This window comes from Thermobia domestica, chromosome 7 (genome assembly GCF_964235325.1).
Source record: "Thermobia domestica chromosome 7, izTheDome1.hap1.1, whole genome shotgun sequence".
NCBI classification, from domain to species: Eukaryota; Metazoa; Arthropoda; class Insecta; order Zygentoma; family Lepismatidae; genus Thermobia; species Thermobia domestica.
Window position 1 is genome coordinate 201,935,162 of NC_137460.1, and position 14,899 is coordinate 201,950,060.

Genomic DNA, 14,899 nt, shown 5'->3' on the forward strand with positions numbered 1-14,899 from the left:
GGGTGTCATTAGAGAGAAATGTCCTCAAGGGCTCCGCCGTGTCATAAACAGTGTCCCCGCACAGTGTTTCGGTTCAATTATCACAGTTAAGGATTGAGAAAGATCAGAGTAAATGAAATGCACGCAATCGATGTTCAAGCGACTAGGCATTTGTAGTTCATTGGTCCAGGAAGGGGAAGGCGAATACTAAGAAAACACATTCGGTACAGTACAAATGGAATTTTTGATCATTTCTGAGGAAATTTTAACTTAAGTTCCTAATATCACTGGCTCGTAATCGCTGCCCACTGCTTAATACTTGATGCCCCTCCCCATGTTAATGTCTATTAGTCCAATTATCTTTCGTTAAGATTTTCGTTTGTATCCTGCGTCGTTTTTATTTATTTATTTATTTATTTATTTATAATGATGTGTGTTTTCATGTTTCAATAGTACTTTGTTATTCATGTAATAATGATGACTGACGACTTAAAAAAAAGTGGAGCATTTTATCGGAAAAGAAAGCTACGAAACTTGAAAGAAGATGAGAGACTAATGGAGGCTCTAAAAAGTTTCTTTCGACTTCTGGACAAAATTTCGAAAGTGATAAGCATACAAATGTTGAGGTGGGAGAGTTGTCAATACCAGTTACTGTTATCAAAGCATCTGCAAGTCGACAAACTTTTGAAAGTGTAAGTTTATTTTACTTGATTTCAGTAATGTAATCGTTAAATTAAAGTGGAATGGATACGGCCTCTTTGGTTACGGGTCTGAGTTAAATTTAATGTATTGCAAATTTGTTTGAATGCAATTAGATTTCACGCAGTATATACGAGTACGTATATAACCCGAAAGGATAACTGTAATCGAAAGGTCATTGGGATTATAAGTATTTTTTTTAAAAAATAGAACTCTCTCTGTCAATCATAGCAGCAAATACATCACAGCTTGTTGTATTATAACAGTGTAACAATCATTATCAATCCATTTTCTCGTATTAAATTCAGATGGAGCGATATTTCTAAACATTTGGAAATAATCCTAATGCAAAACAGAGTTTTGGTTATTAGTTTAATTGTGTTCAAGAATGCACCGACGGAGGTGGTCCGAGAATCTGGTTCCCCCAGAACTTTTAATTTTTAAGAAAATTAACACAATTTCGTGGGGGAATACACAAAATTATTTCCAATTTGTAGGTTATTGCGAAAAGTCTTCGAATCCAAAAGAGAAATCAGGGTTCGCCACTGCTTGTGTTTACATTGCGTTACTCATTGCCTGGTTTCGAATATCTGTGTTGGAAAAAGGCATGAGAGGACTGAAGGCCTAAGGGACCTTGTTTTATAAGCTTAAGGAACCTTGAAAATAATTTTTGCGGGGAATCGGAATTTGAAGTTTCGCCACTGAATCGAAGACAAATTATGTATCGATTAAGGCATACACTTTTGTCATTTGTTGTGTATTAAACAAGTTCAGCTAAAATTAATAAAATATTATTTGAGATCAACTATATCTCAAGAACGATTAAATGGACTAGCTATGATGGCCATTGAAAATTATATAGGGTCTACACAATGAAATGGATATAGATGCAATAATAAGGGATTTTGCCAATTTGAAAGCCAAAAAAAAAAAAAAAAATGTCTTTATAACACGAACTATTCAGTAACAACGAAAATGAAAAATTAAACTACTTATCATAAATGTATCACTAGAAAATACTATGTAAATATGCTTTTAATGAAGCATAAAAGAGCATCAAAATCAAACCTGTGTTAATGTTAGACTCATGAGTTTTATTTTGTTTCGATTTTTATGTTTCAATCGTACTTGCCAAAATACATCTTAAGTATATATCTTAATTGTATCTTCTGCTTATTTAATAAACAATACTATTAATTACACTGTTCAACAACGAAAATGTAAATTGAACAAAATCAGCTAATTCTTATTGATTTTGTGGTACTGATCACGAATTTGAAAGTTACTTTCGAGTATTAGCTCTACTTTTCGTTTTACAGGCATGTCTAATAATAACGCTTTAAAAATAAATATATTCGCTTCGTTTGGGGTAAAATGTTACACTGATCCGGCAACACTGGAGAAACTATATGAACGCTTGGTTTCATTGTGTTCCTTATCTCAGTAGTAGCAGAACCCTACGTTTGTTGTAGAAGAACCTCCATGTGAACCACATAGACTTACTCAAGAGGAACTAAGTGATCTAATCAGAGACTTGGACCTCTCGAAAAGCAAAGCCGAAATTTTAGCGTCACGCTTAAAGCAATGGAATTTATTGCAGGAAAAGTAAATATTTCAGTGTATCGGAATAGGGAGATGTTCACTTCATTTTTTACTATGGAAGATACACTTGTGGCATGTACAGATGTAAATGGTCTCATGAGGGCACTTAAAATTAATTACGAACCTACGGAGTGGAGGCTCTTCATAGATTCGTCCAAGGTGAGTTTAAAGGCAGTGCTTTTACATATTGGAAATGAACTTCCTTCAATTCCTGTAGGTTACGCAGTTCATATGAAGGAATCTTATGAAAACTTGAAACGTTTACTTCAAGCCATTAAATATTGCGATTTTCAGTGGCTCATTTGTGGTGACCTTAAAGTAATAGCACTGTTGCTAGGTATGCAGTTAAGGTATACAAAGTATTGTTGCTTTATATGTGAATGGGACAGTAGAGATCGTGGATCTCATTACCGCAAAAGTGATTGGAGTACCAGAGAAACTCTTCAGCCGGGAGTGAAAAATGTGCAGCATGAACCACTGGTAGATCGTAATCGAATTTTGCTTCCCCCTCTACATATTAAATTAGGTCTTATGAAAAGTTTTGTTAAGAGCATGAACCAAGAGGATGAGGCTTATAAGTACCTAAGAGGACAAATCCCTCGATTAAGTGATGCCAAAGTTAAAGAGGGTGTTTTCATAGGGCCACAGATTAGGCAACTATTCAAAGATCACAAGTTCGACGAAATTCTCCAAGGTGAGAAGAAAGCTGCATGGGAAAGCTTGAAGAGTGTTTGTTCACAGTTCTTGGGAAGACACCGAGCAACAAATTACAAACAACTGGTAGCAAAGTTGTTATTGTGCTACGAAAATCTTGGTTGGAATATGTCTCTGAAACTCCACTTTCTTCATTCACATCGAGACTTCTTTCACATCTAGACTTCTTTCCCGAAGATTGTGGAGCAGTAAGTGACGAACATGGTGAGCGTTTCCATCAAGATATTGCAGCCATGGAGAAGAGATATGAGGGAAAGTGGAGTTCTAACATATTGGCCGACTACTGTTGGACTATTGCAAGGGATGCTCCAGATGTAACCTACAAAAGGCAAGCCAAGCGAATACGCTCAAAATAAAATAAACATAATCCTGTACAAGGGATCACTTGAAACTTTTGTCTACATTGCAGTGTAGTTCTTGCACAAAAAGGTACTTGTATATATTTTTCATGTTTTGATGTTAATACTGATTTTCATTACGGAATTGTTAATGTTTAACTTGACCACGGTTACTTTATTTTCTGTATCGCTGTGAATCTGATATTTGCGCAATTTTGAAAAAGAGAGTACAAGAGTATAGAAAGCTATAGGTTAGGGTACTTCTTAACTCCCCAACTTATCACATCACAGTGAAATAGCTAAAAAAAAAAAAGTGAAATGTAGGTTTTTACAAGGATTTTGCTTAAATGTTCTATAAATATTAATACATTTGTATATATACAGCAGCTACTGTTGTACAAGGGCGTTTTGTTTTCAGAACCTGAGCTAAAAAAATTCTTCTATTATCATTTCCTTTCATATTATGCTTAAATGAATGTAAAAATCGCAATTTCAAAGAATTTACATACTTTCGATCAAAATTTGTTGAACAGTGTTATTAAAATTGGATCTTTGTTCAGTATTCATTCACAATCAATTAGCTATAATTTCGCCATTTTTCACTAATATCCATAGTAAGACTACAGATATTGAAGAAATTTGCAATTGTAACAATTATTTGAACAATTTCTGTCGATTACAACTTTCTACTGTATTATTATCATTTAGGTGGAGGCGCCTAAATATTGTTTGCTTACACTTAAGAAATGTTTAGAACCGCCCCTGAATTAGCCATCTCCTTATTACAGTTTTTGAGATATGTGAACAATTCATTCTTGTCATTGATTTTCCATTGACTTTAATGTACATGTTTTGTGATATTTTACTAAGTTCCATCCATTTTAGGACAATTTCTTTAATGAATATAGAATCTACATAGTCCATTTTATATTTAAGCTAAATTCAGCCATCTCCTTCTTTTGGTTTTTGAGATAAGTGGAGGAATGATGTATTTTTCATTGATTTTCAATTGACATTAATGTTAGTGTATCGTGCTTTTTAGTTATGTGCCATCTATTTTAGGGTAATTTGCTTTTGGAATATATAGAATCTACGTTGTCTCATCTACACTTAACCTGAATTTGAGCCATCTCCCCTCAAAGTCCGTTCATATCATTTCAACAGGATAGACCCTTTGATCGAGATCGGTCGGGTGATTCAAGAGTTATTAAGTTTATTTTTTATATCTCCCACTCCCCTAACAAGGGAAGTTCGGAAGAAAGCACTCGCGTGCAGAAAAACTAAGTATGCCATTTGAAAAACCAATTCATGCTGATTATAACAGCTAATAAAATTCCTATACGGTTGAGAACTTTTCGAGAGATTCAACGTTAAATGCACGACTGCGCCAGAAGTATATAACCGAAGTATTCTCTCCCATGACGAAGCCTGATGGTTGAACTTGCTGCTGTTTGATCAATGGAGTCCATTCACAGACAAATTGTCCATTGCAAGTTGGATGACGAATGGCAAAGACGTAATAGTTGAGAATACACCAAAGAACTGCGCGCGATTTGTACAACCATTTGATGTGTTTGGATTCCGACCAATCAAGGAGTATGGCAGGAGATTTGTGCATAGTATGAAACTTCTTCATCCGGACATTATGATGTACCGACGAAGCAATCAAATAAAGTTCCTGCCCATGCTAATGAATCAGTTTCGAACACCGCGATACACTGGATTGTTTCAGTTTGCGTTCCACAAGGCAGGTTACCCAACAAATTATATAGAGTAAGCGGGGGTGAAATGCCCACCCCCAAAAACATGGAAAAGGATATGAAGTGGCAACACTGATACGATTGTGTTGACACCAAACTACATTGTGTGAAGAAATTGAAAAGGTATAGGCTGATTTAAATGTGGTAAATGCATATTTTTTACTTGGAATGTTTTTCGAACGTTTCAGATTTATGGAGAAAGAATGATTATATTGGTGCATTGGGAAATCCAATGCATGTGCGTTGCACAAAGTAGGGTTCTGCTTTTCTGATGCAATAATGGTCTGCCGCCGTACCATGCAGTGTTGGGAGTTTAATGAACTGAAACTATCGTGTTTGACATCGGGGTGATCTGCCCACTTGGTGTCGGGGTGAATGGCCAGTTGGCATTTCACCCCACGGACACACTTGTCATTCCTGTAGTACTGAAATGTTTGATTATGCTTAAGCCAATGACATAATTTTGTTATGTCTCCCCAGTCACTCAACCCATTATCTGCAACCATTGGATCGTGCATTTCCTTAACTTCTCGAAATACATTTTTATGCAGCTTGTTCAAATTGAATCAAAGCAAATTCTGATCACAAACCCACACGCTTGCAATTTGGAGAACTAAGTAATCAAGCATGGTCGAAAGCAGCGACAGTAGGAAACCGAGCGGCTGGATTCCGTTCCTGTGCAATATTCCCATTCAATACTGATATAATTCCAGAACACCCTTCGGGAAGAGTGTCGCTCTAATTTCAGAAGTTATAGTTCCAACTTGTCAAGTCCAGGCCTACTCTCCCCCTTAACATTTTATGTTAATTCCACTTTCACCAACTTGTCAAGCTCAGGCCTACCCTCTCCCACAACGTCAAATGTGCCATCCACTTCCAGTGTGGAGCATAGTATACCGTAGTAGACCTAGAATCCCACAAGCAAATGGAGCTCAACATGTCAATAGAAACAATATGGTGATTTGTACCAGCTTCTACTTCCAAGCGAAGGCTATGAGCAACGATTCTGACTGGACATGAGTTTCGCTCTCGACTGAGATCAGCAACATCTAGTACAGCAGCTTCCGCTCCTCCTAACAAGAAGAAGAACGTAGGCGATACAAATAAGTTCGAAAAGTCAAAACAAGCTATGCATTCTACTAAATTATTCGGAAAAAGTTCAAGTGCTTCAGGCGAAAATCAGTACGACCGTACAGACTCATCTGATACAGAGGAAGATAACTATTGCGGAATCTGTGGTAGATATTATTATAAACGTACTGGACCTATGTCTACATGTCAGTGGATCAAGTGTATTCGTTGTCAAATGTGGGTCCACGAACTATGTTCACAGTTTCCAAATGTGTATTTTGAATAACACTCACTGTCTTAGAAAAGTAGAAACATGTAAATTCTGTTCATTTTCTTCACTGAGTGTCTTTTTTTAAATCATATTTTTCATTTTGAGTTAGCGTAGTACTACCGTAAGACTGCTTTATGTTATTAATATTGTGTTGTGCAAAACTTATATTTTACTTATATCAAGACACTTATATTTCACAATTAGAATGGAGCTAAACAAGCTTATCCATATCGAATTTTCAATTAATATGTATTTTTCTATTCTGTACTTTCAAAGCTCAGGAAGTATATCCGTAACTAAATTCTTTAAAGATAGATTTTTGTAACTTGTACCGTAATATACCGTAATATAATTTCTTGTAGTGTGAGAACACTTATGCTAACGTGATTTTCAAATGCTATGAATTTTCGCCTTATATAGTTTGCTGTTAGATGGGTGGACAATACCCCACGTACGTGGGCATTTTACCCGGACCATGGAGTACGATGCCCATTTTGCTCTTACTTTACAAACATCAGTATATCTCCTTCTGCATCAAACATTACCTAATGCAGCATCCAGGTAGAAATACCGAAGGATGTACCTTCCATTTCGTATATTTTGTTTTCCTGTGTATTTCGATTCATAGTCGCAAATAAATAAAATATAAAAATTTGGGCGTTTCACCCCCGCTTACTCTACCTTTTGAATCACATGTCGAATTTTATTTTCACTTTGGTTATGCGAACTGTTCCCTTGACGGATGCAACGTAATTGCACATATAAAATGTCCATGGTGCAAGGAAGTCTCTTGCATACGTCTTTTCTTCATAGAACAGAAGAACAGTGATCAATTTTCATCTCTACTCTATCATTATTGTGAATAGTATGATGACTAATTCTAACTAACAAACCCGTTAGTTATTGAAAAACAGTGTTTTCTGTTATCTCCGATAGATTTCAGTTCGTATGTCAATATTCGTTGGCAATAATGTTGTACTTAACGCGTTTAAATGCGCGCATACTCATTTTTTAAATATACGGTAAACTTCCAAGTTGAATTTCTCAAACAGTTCTCAACTGTACAGGAATTTTATTAGCTTGTAATCAGCATGAATTGGTCCTTCAAATGGCATGCTTAGTTTCTCTGCAGGCGAGTGCTTTTTCTCCCGAACTCCTGTAAGTTTTACCGTCAAAATTGATAGATAAAAAACATTCCAGTCTCGAACCTCATCTACGTTGAAAATTTGATTGAGGTCAGTCGGATGGTTCAAGAATTATTAAGTTTAATCTATTTTAAATCGCCTCTCCCCTAAGTTCTACCGTCAAAGTAAATAGATAAAAACCATCCCAGGCTCGAACCTCATCTAGACCTATGTTGAATATTTGATTTAGATCGGTCGGATGGTTCAAGACTTATTAAGTTCAATGTATTTTCATATCACCCCCTCCCCTAAGTTCTACCGTCAAAGTGGATAGATTAAAAAAAAACAAAAAAAAACATTCCAGGCTCGAAACTCATCTATGTTGAACATTGATTTTGATCGGTCGGGGTGGTTCAAGAGTTATTAAGTTTATATATATATATATATATATATATATATATATATCTTCCCCACCCCTAAGTTCTACCGTCAAAGTGAATAGATAAAAACCATTCCAGGCTCGAACCTCATCTATGTTGAAAATTTGATTGAGATCGGTCGGGTGTTTTAAGAGTTACTAAGTTTAATATATTTTTCTCTCTCCCCTCCACTATTGTCCGTTCACTGTAGCTTGGCGCTGTGTTTTGACACAAAACCTGGCCAGCGAATCTTAGCAGTCCTTCCCCTACTTTCCCCTTATAGCAGTTGTAACAGTGGAACTAACTAATCAATTTTAGCACTAGTAGGATTTGGTAGTGAAGTTGCGTAAATTTCGAAAGAGTTTACTTCTTCTCTAATCAGGACCGTAATTTGTGTGGGACAGGGGAGGGGCAACTTCCCCCCAGGGAGGTTCCCCACCGTTCGAAGGGGCCCATTTGGAGACGAAATTTTCTTAATCCATATACAATACGAACATGAAATTATAAATGAAGCATTAAACAGTTTCACTACATTACATAAAGCAGCGCACAAAAGGTAAATAAAACAAAAGTGAGCCTTGTGCCCACTTCAGTAAGAAACGTCTATTATTAGGGGTCCTAGAAATAACATTTATTCGTATGGCTTTGAGATTTGTCAATGTTGTCTCCTTAATTAATTTGTCATGTATGGAATGGGCCCATGGACGTAAGTAACGGCCCCGCAGACCTTGCCGTGAGGGAGGGCCCACAGGCTCCGGGGGGCATAAATAGTAAGAAAAAGGTAGAAAGATGGGGGCCAAGAATGAGAAAAACAACTTTTTCTAGGAGGCCCAAATACACATATTAATGCATGCCCCCCAGAAAAAAATATAAGTTACGGCGCTGTCTCTAATGTGAATTTATTGGTACATTTCTGCTAATAGTTAACTATATCAGGTTGGTCTCTTTAAACCTTGGGCCGTGGAGAGAAACAATATTACAGGAGGATAGTATTCATATTTTAAGAAGGTGGGGAAAGGAGAGCAAGGATGAGAAAGATGAGAAGAAAAAAAGAAAGAGAATGAAAGAAACACTTCTACATTTACTTCATAATGAATTTAAACACACATAAACGAAAAAGGGATGTCGGAACTCGCCACCATAATATTTGTGGAAGTGTTGACAACATAATATTCTGAAGGAATATATTTCCCGTCAATTCTGGGGCCTCGGTGTTTGGCCCAATTATGGCCTTGCAGCAGTGGCGGATCCAGGGGGCGATCATGGCGATTGCCCCCCAGGAAAGGAACGTTTCTCCTTTTATATATTTAAATAAAACCCAATCCCAGAGTTTGGAGCTCTTAAAAATAGCTCTAAGTAGCAGTATTAAAACCCACCGCCCTCAAGAAGTCCGTCCTGGATCTGCCCCTGCCTTACAGAAGCTACTATCTAGTCATTCACCTCGTGGGACTGAGGAAAACCTTAATAAGGAATACCGGCCAGAGCCGGGTTCATTCCCACGCTCGATCTACCTATTTTAATGCCTTTTTTCGTGCTGCACAGTGTCTGGTAAGGGCACCCAAACAGGGCAAATGTGTACAGCTTCAAAATGTTTAAATGTTAAAATTCGCTTTATACTGTACTTTGAACACTTAATTCAATGTGTATTATATTATTCTTACAGCAGCATGGTTTATTTCCTAATACTTTAAGTCTATGGTTGTTAGTATTTATAATTATTGCATCATACTAATCCTTCTCAAAGCTCGTTCAATTAGTATGAAATTCTACACTTAGCAGTTTGCAACATTGCAAACCTTCACCAACAGGCAATATGTGGGGAGAATATTTCCACCTATACTCGCATCGAAATTCCCAGCCCTTGTTTACAATCAGTACAGTATGTTTCTGTCGCTTTATCATGAAAACAACTCTGTCCAGCGAACCTAACGGTCTTCGCTACCTCTGTTTATTGTTTACAACACAAACTGCCATCTTCCAATATTGCCAGGCGTACAAGGTTTTCGCACACTTTCGAACAAGAACACTTGTACAAAATTGAGTGTGCATTATATGTAAGATTGTATTACATAATAACTAACTCAATTTTTCATAACGTTAATATCTCAGTCATCTCAAAAGCAGCAATTTATGTAGTAATAGCACTTGGTCCATGACTGTGCAGAAGTAGGTACATTCGGTTCGGAGATTCATGTGCCTGGCAACCATGAATTAACCATGTAGGGGTGAGAAGCAAGGTTTTGACGCTCGCACTACAATTGTTGTTTGTAAACAATCTTCCATCCTAGAGTGAACAGACAATAACAAGTAACACTTCCCAAGTGTAACACTCCGATTTTGATAAAATTTGGCAGGTAGATACTATACATAAAATAAACGAATACGTGTTTTTTTTCTGTTTGTTTTGTTTGTTTTAGGGGGCAAAAGGCCCCACTCAAAATTTTGAAAGTTGACGCCTAAAAGGCAAAAATAAGTGGACTGAAGTGAACGAAATTGTGCACAGATATCGTAGACGTATAATGAGGTAATACGTGTGTCGTATTTTCCTGCAAAAAACTGTTGGGTGGGGCACGGACTCCTCCAAACCTTTGATCACGAAATATCAAAAGTACTAATAACAGTATGTCACATGTGTGTAAAGGACATGAAGAATTGCAATGAAACATTGTGTAGGGACAATACTCAAAAAATAAACGAATATTTCTTCTGCGGAAAAACGGTTTCAGGGGGTAAAAGCTCCCACCCAAAATTTTGAAACTTCACACCCGAAATGAAAGAAGAATTGGACCGAAGTGAACGAAATTGTGCACAGATATTGTACACATAAAATGAGGGAATACGGGTTTTGTATTTTCCTTAAAAAAAAAAAAACGGTTATGTGTAGGGCACAGACCCCTCCGAACATTTGATCATGAAATATAAAAAGTGCTAATAACAGTATGTCAGAAGTGCTTAAAGAACATGAAGAATTGGAACAAAACTTTGTATATGGACAATAAACAGAAAATAACCGAATACTTTTTTTTTATTATTTTCTGTGGAAAAACGGTTTTAGGAGGCAAAAGCCCCACCCAAAATTTTGAAAGTTGTCATCGGAAAGGCGAGAAGAAGTGGACCATAGTGAATAAAATTGTGCACAAATATTGTGGAGGTAAGATGAGGGAATACGTATTTCGTAGTTTCCTGAAAAGCAAAAACTGTTGGGTGGACCGATTCTTTGGGTGGCTTAAGGAGTGGACCCAAGGGAATGAAATTGTGTAGATATTGTATATGTAAAATATGGCCTTTCGTGTTTCACAAGTATCTCCATCCGATTTCTTCAAATTTGGCAGATCAACTGTAAGCACAAACAGTACAGCGTATTTTTATAGCATTTCATGAGGCGCCTTTAAGCCTTACAATGTTTTTCCGCATAAACAAAAACACGTGTCGATTTGTTTCCTGTTTATTGTTGAAGTGCCAAATTTGAAGCAAATCGGATAGAGACACTTGAAAAACACGAAAGGTCTTATTTACATATGCAATATCTACACACAATTTCATTTGCTTCGGTCCACTCCTTCCTGCGCTATTACGGTAATATTTAGACCCTACTATTTTGTGGAGGCCTAGGCCTCAACAATGTTTTACCGCATAAATTTAAACACGTTTCGTTTATTGTTTTTCAAACTGTCCCTATACGAAGTTTCGTTGCAATTCCCCATATATTTTAAGAACTTCTGACCATAGGCGGCGCCAGGATTTTGGGAATGTGGATGCAGGCTAGGATGGGACAACACATCTTCACATTGTTGCCAGAACGTTTTGTACTATTGAGCCTTAAGATCTCAAAAATAATCCCTAAGTTTTACTAAAAACTCTAGAAAAACATGGCATGATAGCAAGTAACTTATGAGAGACTTAAGAAGTGATTGAAATATATCCAATCATAGGAAACAAAAAATATACAAAATATAAAGGATTATTATAGAAAATCTGAAAATCGAAGCTAATGTGGGTGCAGGTGCACCCACTGCACCGACTGTGGTACCGCCTATGCTTCGGACGTATATTTATTTGCACTTTTGATATTTGGTAATCAACGGTTGAGAAGGTCCGTGCCCCACCCAACCGCTTTTCTTCAGGAAAATACGAAGCCCGTATTACCTCGTTTTACGTCTATAACAATTTCATTAATTTCGATCCACTTTTTCTTACCTTTCGGGCGTCAACTTTCAAAATTTTGGATGGGGGCTTTTGCCCCCTAAAACCGTTTCTCCGCCGAAAATAAAACAATCCGTATTCGTTTATTTTTTGCACATTGTCACTACACAAAGTTTCGTTCCAATTTTTCATGTCCTTTAGGCACTTCTGATATACTGTTATTAGCACTTTTGATATTTCGTGATCAAAGGTTTGGAGGGATCCGTGCCCCACCAAACCGTTTTTACCAGGAAAATACGAAACATTCCCTCAGTTTATGTCTATGATATCTGTGCACAATTTCGTTCACTTCGATAAACTTGTTTTTGCCTTTCGGGCGTCAACTTTCAAATTTTGGATGGGGGTTTTGCTCCCTAAAACCGTTTTTCCGCAGGAAATAGAAAAAACACGTATTCATTTATTTCATATGTAGTATCTACCTGCCAAATTTTATCAAAATCGGAGTGTTACACTTGGGAAGTGTTACTTGCTAGTTCTACCGCCAAAGTGGATAGATGAAAACTATCTCAGGTTCGAACCTCATCTATGTTGAAAATTTAATTGAGATCGGTCGGGTGGTTCAAGAGTCATTAAGTTTAATATATTTTTATATCCCCTTCCACTAAGTTCTACCGTCAAAGTGGATAGATGAAAACCATCTCACATTTGAACCTCATTTATGTTGAAAATTTGATCGAAATCGGTCGGGTGGTTCAAGAGTTATTAAGTTTTATTTACTTTTTATATCTTTCAATCCCCAAAGTTGTACACTCCGCATCTAAAAACTTACGACAACTCACCCCGTGCAGCTAGGCTACAAAATATGCACCTTCTTTCCCATAATCGTGTCTGGTAAAGAGACTCCCTCTCTCTCCTCCTTTCCTCTCTTCCATACTAAAACCCTCTGGTGCTTGGGGTCCTGGGTTCGATCCTAGCCCCCGCCAAGTGAACTTTGTGGTGGACAAACGCCGTGTGCGTGGGTTTTCTCGGGGTTTTCCCGTTTCTTCCCACTTTCTTCATTCCACCATTTCATTAATTCCTCATAATCACCGTCTCCTTTAGCCTAACCGGGATAACCGTGGGACGTAAACTCAAAGATTTCATTTCCATACTAAAACCCGCTAACAACATGAGCGTAATTCTAATTTTAAGCTAAACATGTATTAGTAACGATAAAATAAGAGTATAAAACCGGGACGAAACAAGATTCATAACTTGATGTAGGGAGAAACTTAAACACACACAATGAAAAATTGAAACCAATTGAAATCTATTACACAGAAGCTCAGAAATGAGCCAGAGAGAGAGGGAAAGAGAAAAAGGGGAGGGGAGGGAAGAAGAAAAAGAAAAGCGAGAACAGATAAAAAATTTGGAATTTAAACGTAGTAAGAAAATAACCTAATGTTAAGACGTTCCGTTTCCAAAAGTCCAAAAGTAATATAGAAGTAACGTTTGTTTTTATATATTTTTTCAGGACTATTCGCGTATATAGAGGGTGCTTGAAACATTAGTAGGCTTAGGGCTGTATGTAACCTTCGTGGGTGTTCTTAGAAGAATGGATTGCCGACAAATACCATTGTATTCGTAATAATGAAGTACCAGCGGGGCGCCCGGAGACAATGGGTAGAGAGTATAGTGCTATAGAAATACACTATTGTTTAAATGACATATGATGATAGGTAATGGTTGTTGTACTATTGTATGTATAGTACTGACACAAAAGAGAATAATAAAAGATGTCAAAGTTGAAAAGATAAATGATTTTAAAAAAATCTTGGAAAACTTGTTGAACAATGTTAGTTTGTTATAAAGAATAATAAAAGAGAAACCTTGCAGGTGTATGTAAAGAGAAACCTTGCAGGTGTATGTAAAGAGAAACCTTGCAGCTGTATGCGTTAAAGAATAATCATTTAGGTGATGAACAATAACGGATTGTTATAAAAAGACTTTTTAACCCCGCGGCGGCGGAAAGGCGGACGCGGCGCGGGAAGGCGCGTGCGCGGGCGCGAGCGCGTGACGTCATTTGAAATTTTTATTTAAATATTGGTTTTAAAAAATAGACATGTATAGTTTTGTTAGCGATGGAGAACCGTCAGTTTGTAGAAGACGTTGATGTGAAGCATAAGTTAAACGCTGAGAATGAATATCCAGATTCTCCAGATTGTACATTTGATGAACATGAATTAGAAAGATATGAAAACGACAATATAAAAGTTTATGCAAGTGATAGTGAGGCTGGAATAAATAATGAAGTGTATGAATTTTCGCAAGATAATTCACATTTTAAAGCGGAATCAAATGACGAAGTGGTATCAAATGTGGATACGCCGCCATGTTCACCTGATTTATCAGAATTAAGTTGGAACTGTGAATGTGGTGTTAACTATGTGGATGTGAACTGTGTAAGAGACTGCATTGCAAAATGGAAACCAAATGATTATTTAATATGCTATGCATGTTATTGGGATGATACATGTGAATGGTCGCATGAATGTTTTTATTGTAATGAAGACGTTTTAGACATTCGTGTTTGGTCTGTGTTAGTGAATCCTCGTGTACAGGAGGAATTATTTGATATTTATGCAGAAACACATACAGTTATTACAACATTAACAAGAGATTATTTTAATATTACATTTGGTGAACTATCAGTGGATGTGAATGTACGCAAAGAACTTTTAAGTATTTTCCTTGAAAAAGACAGATCGAACGAGTATAGTGAAGTGTGTTAAGAAAACGT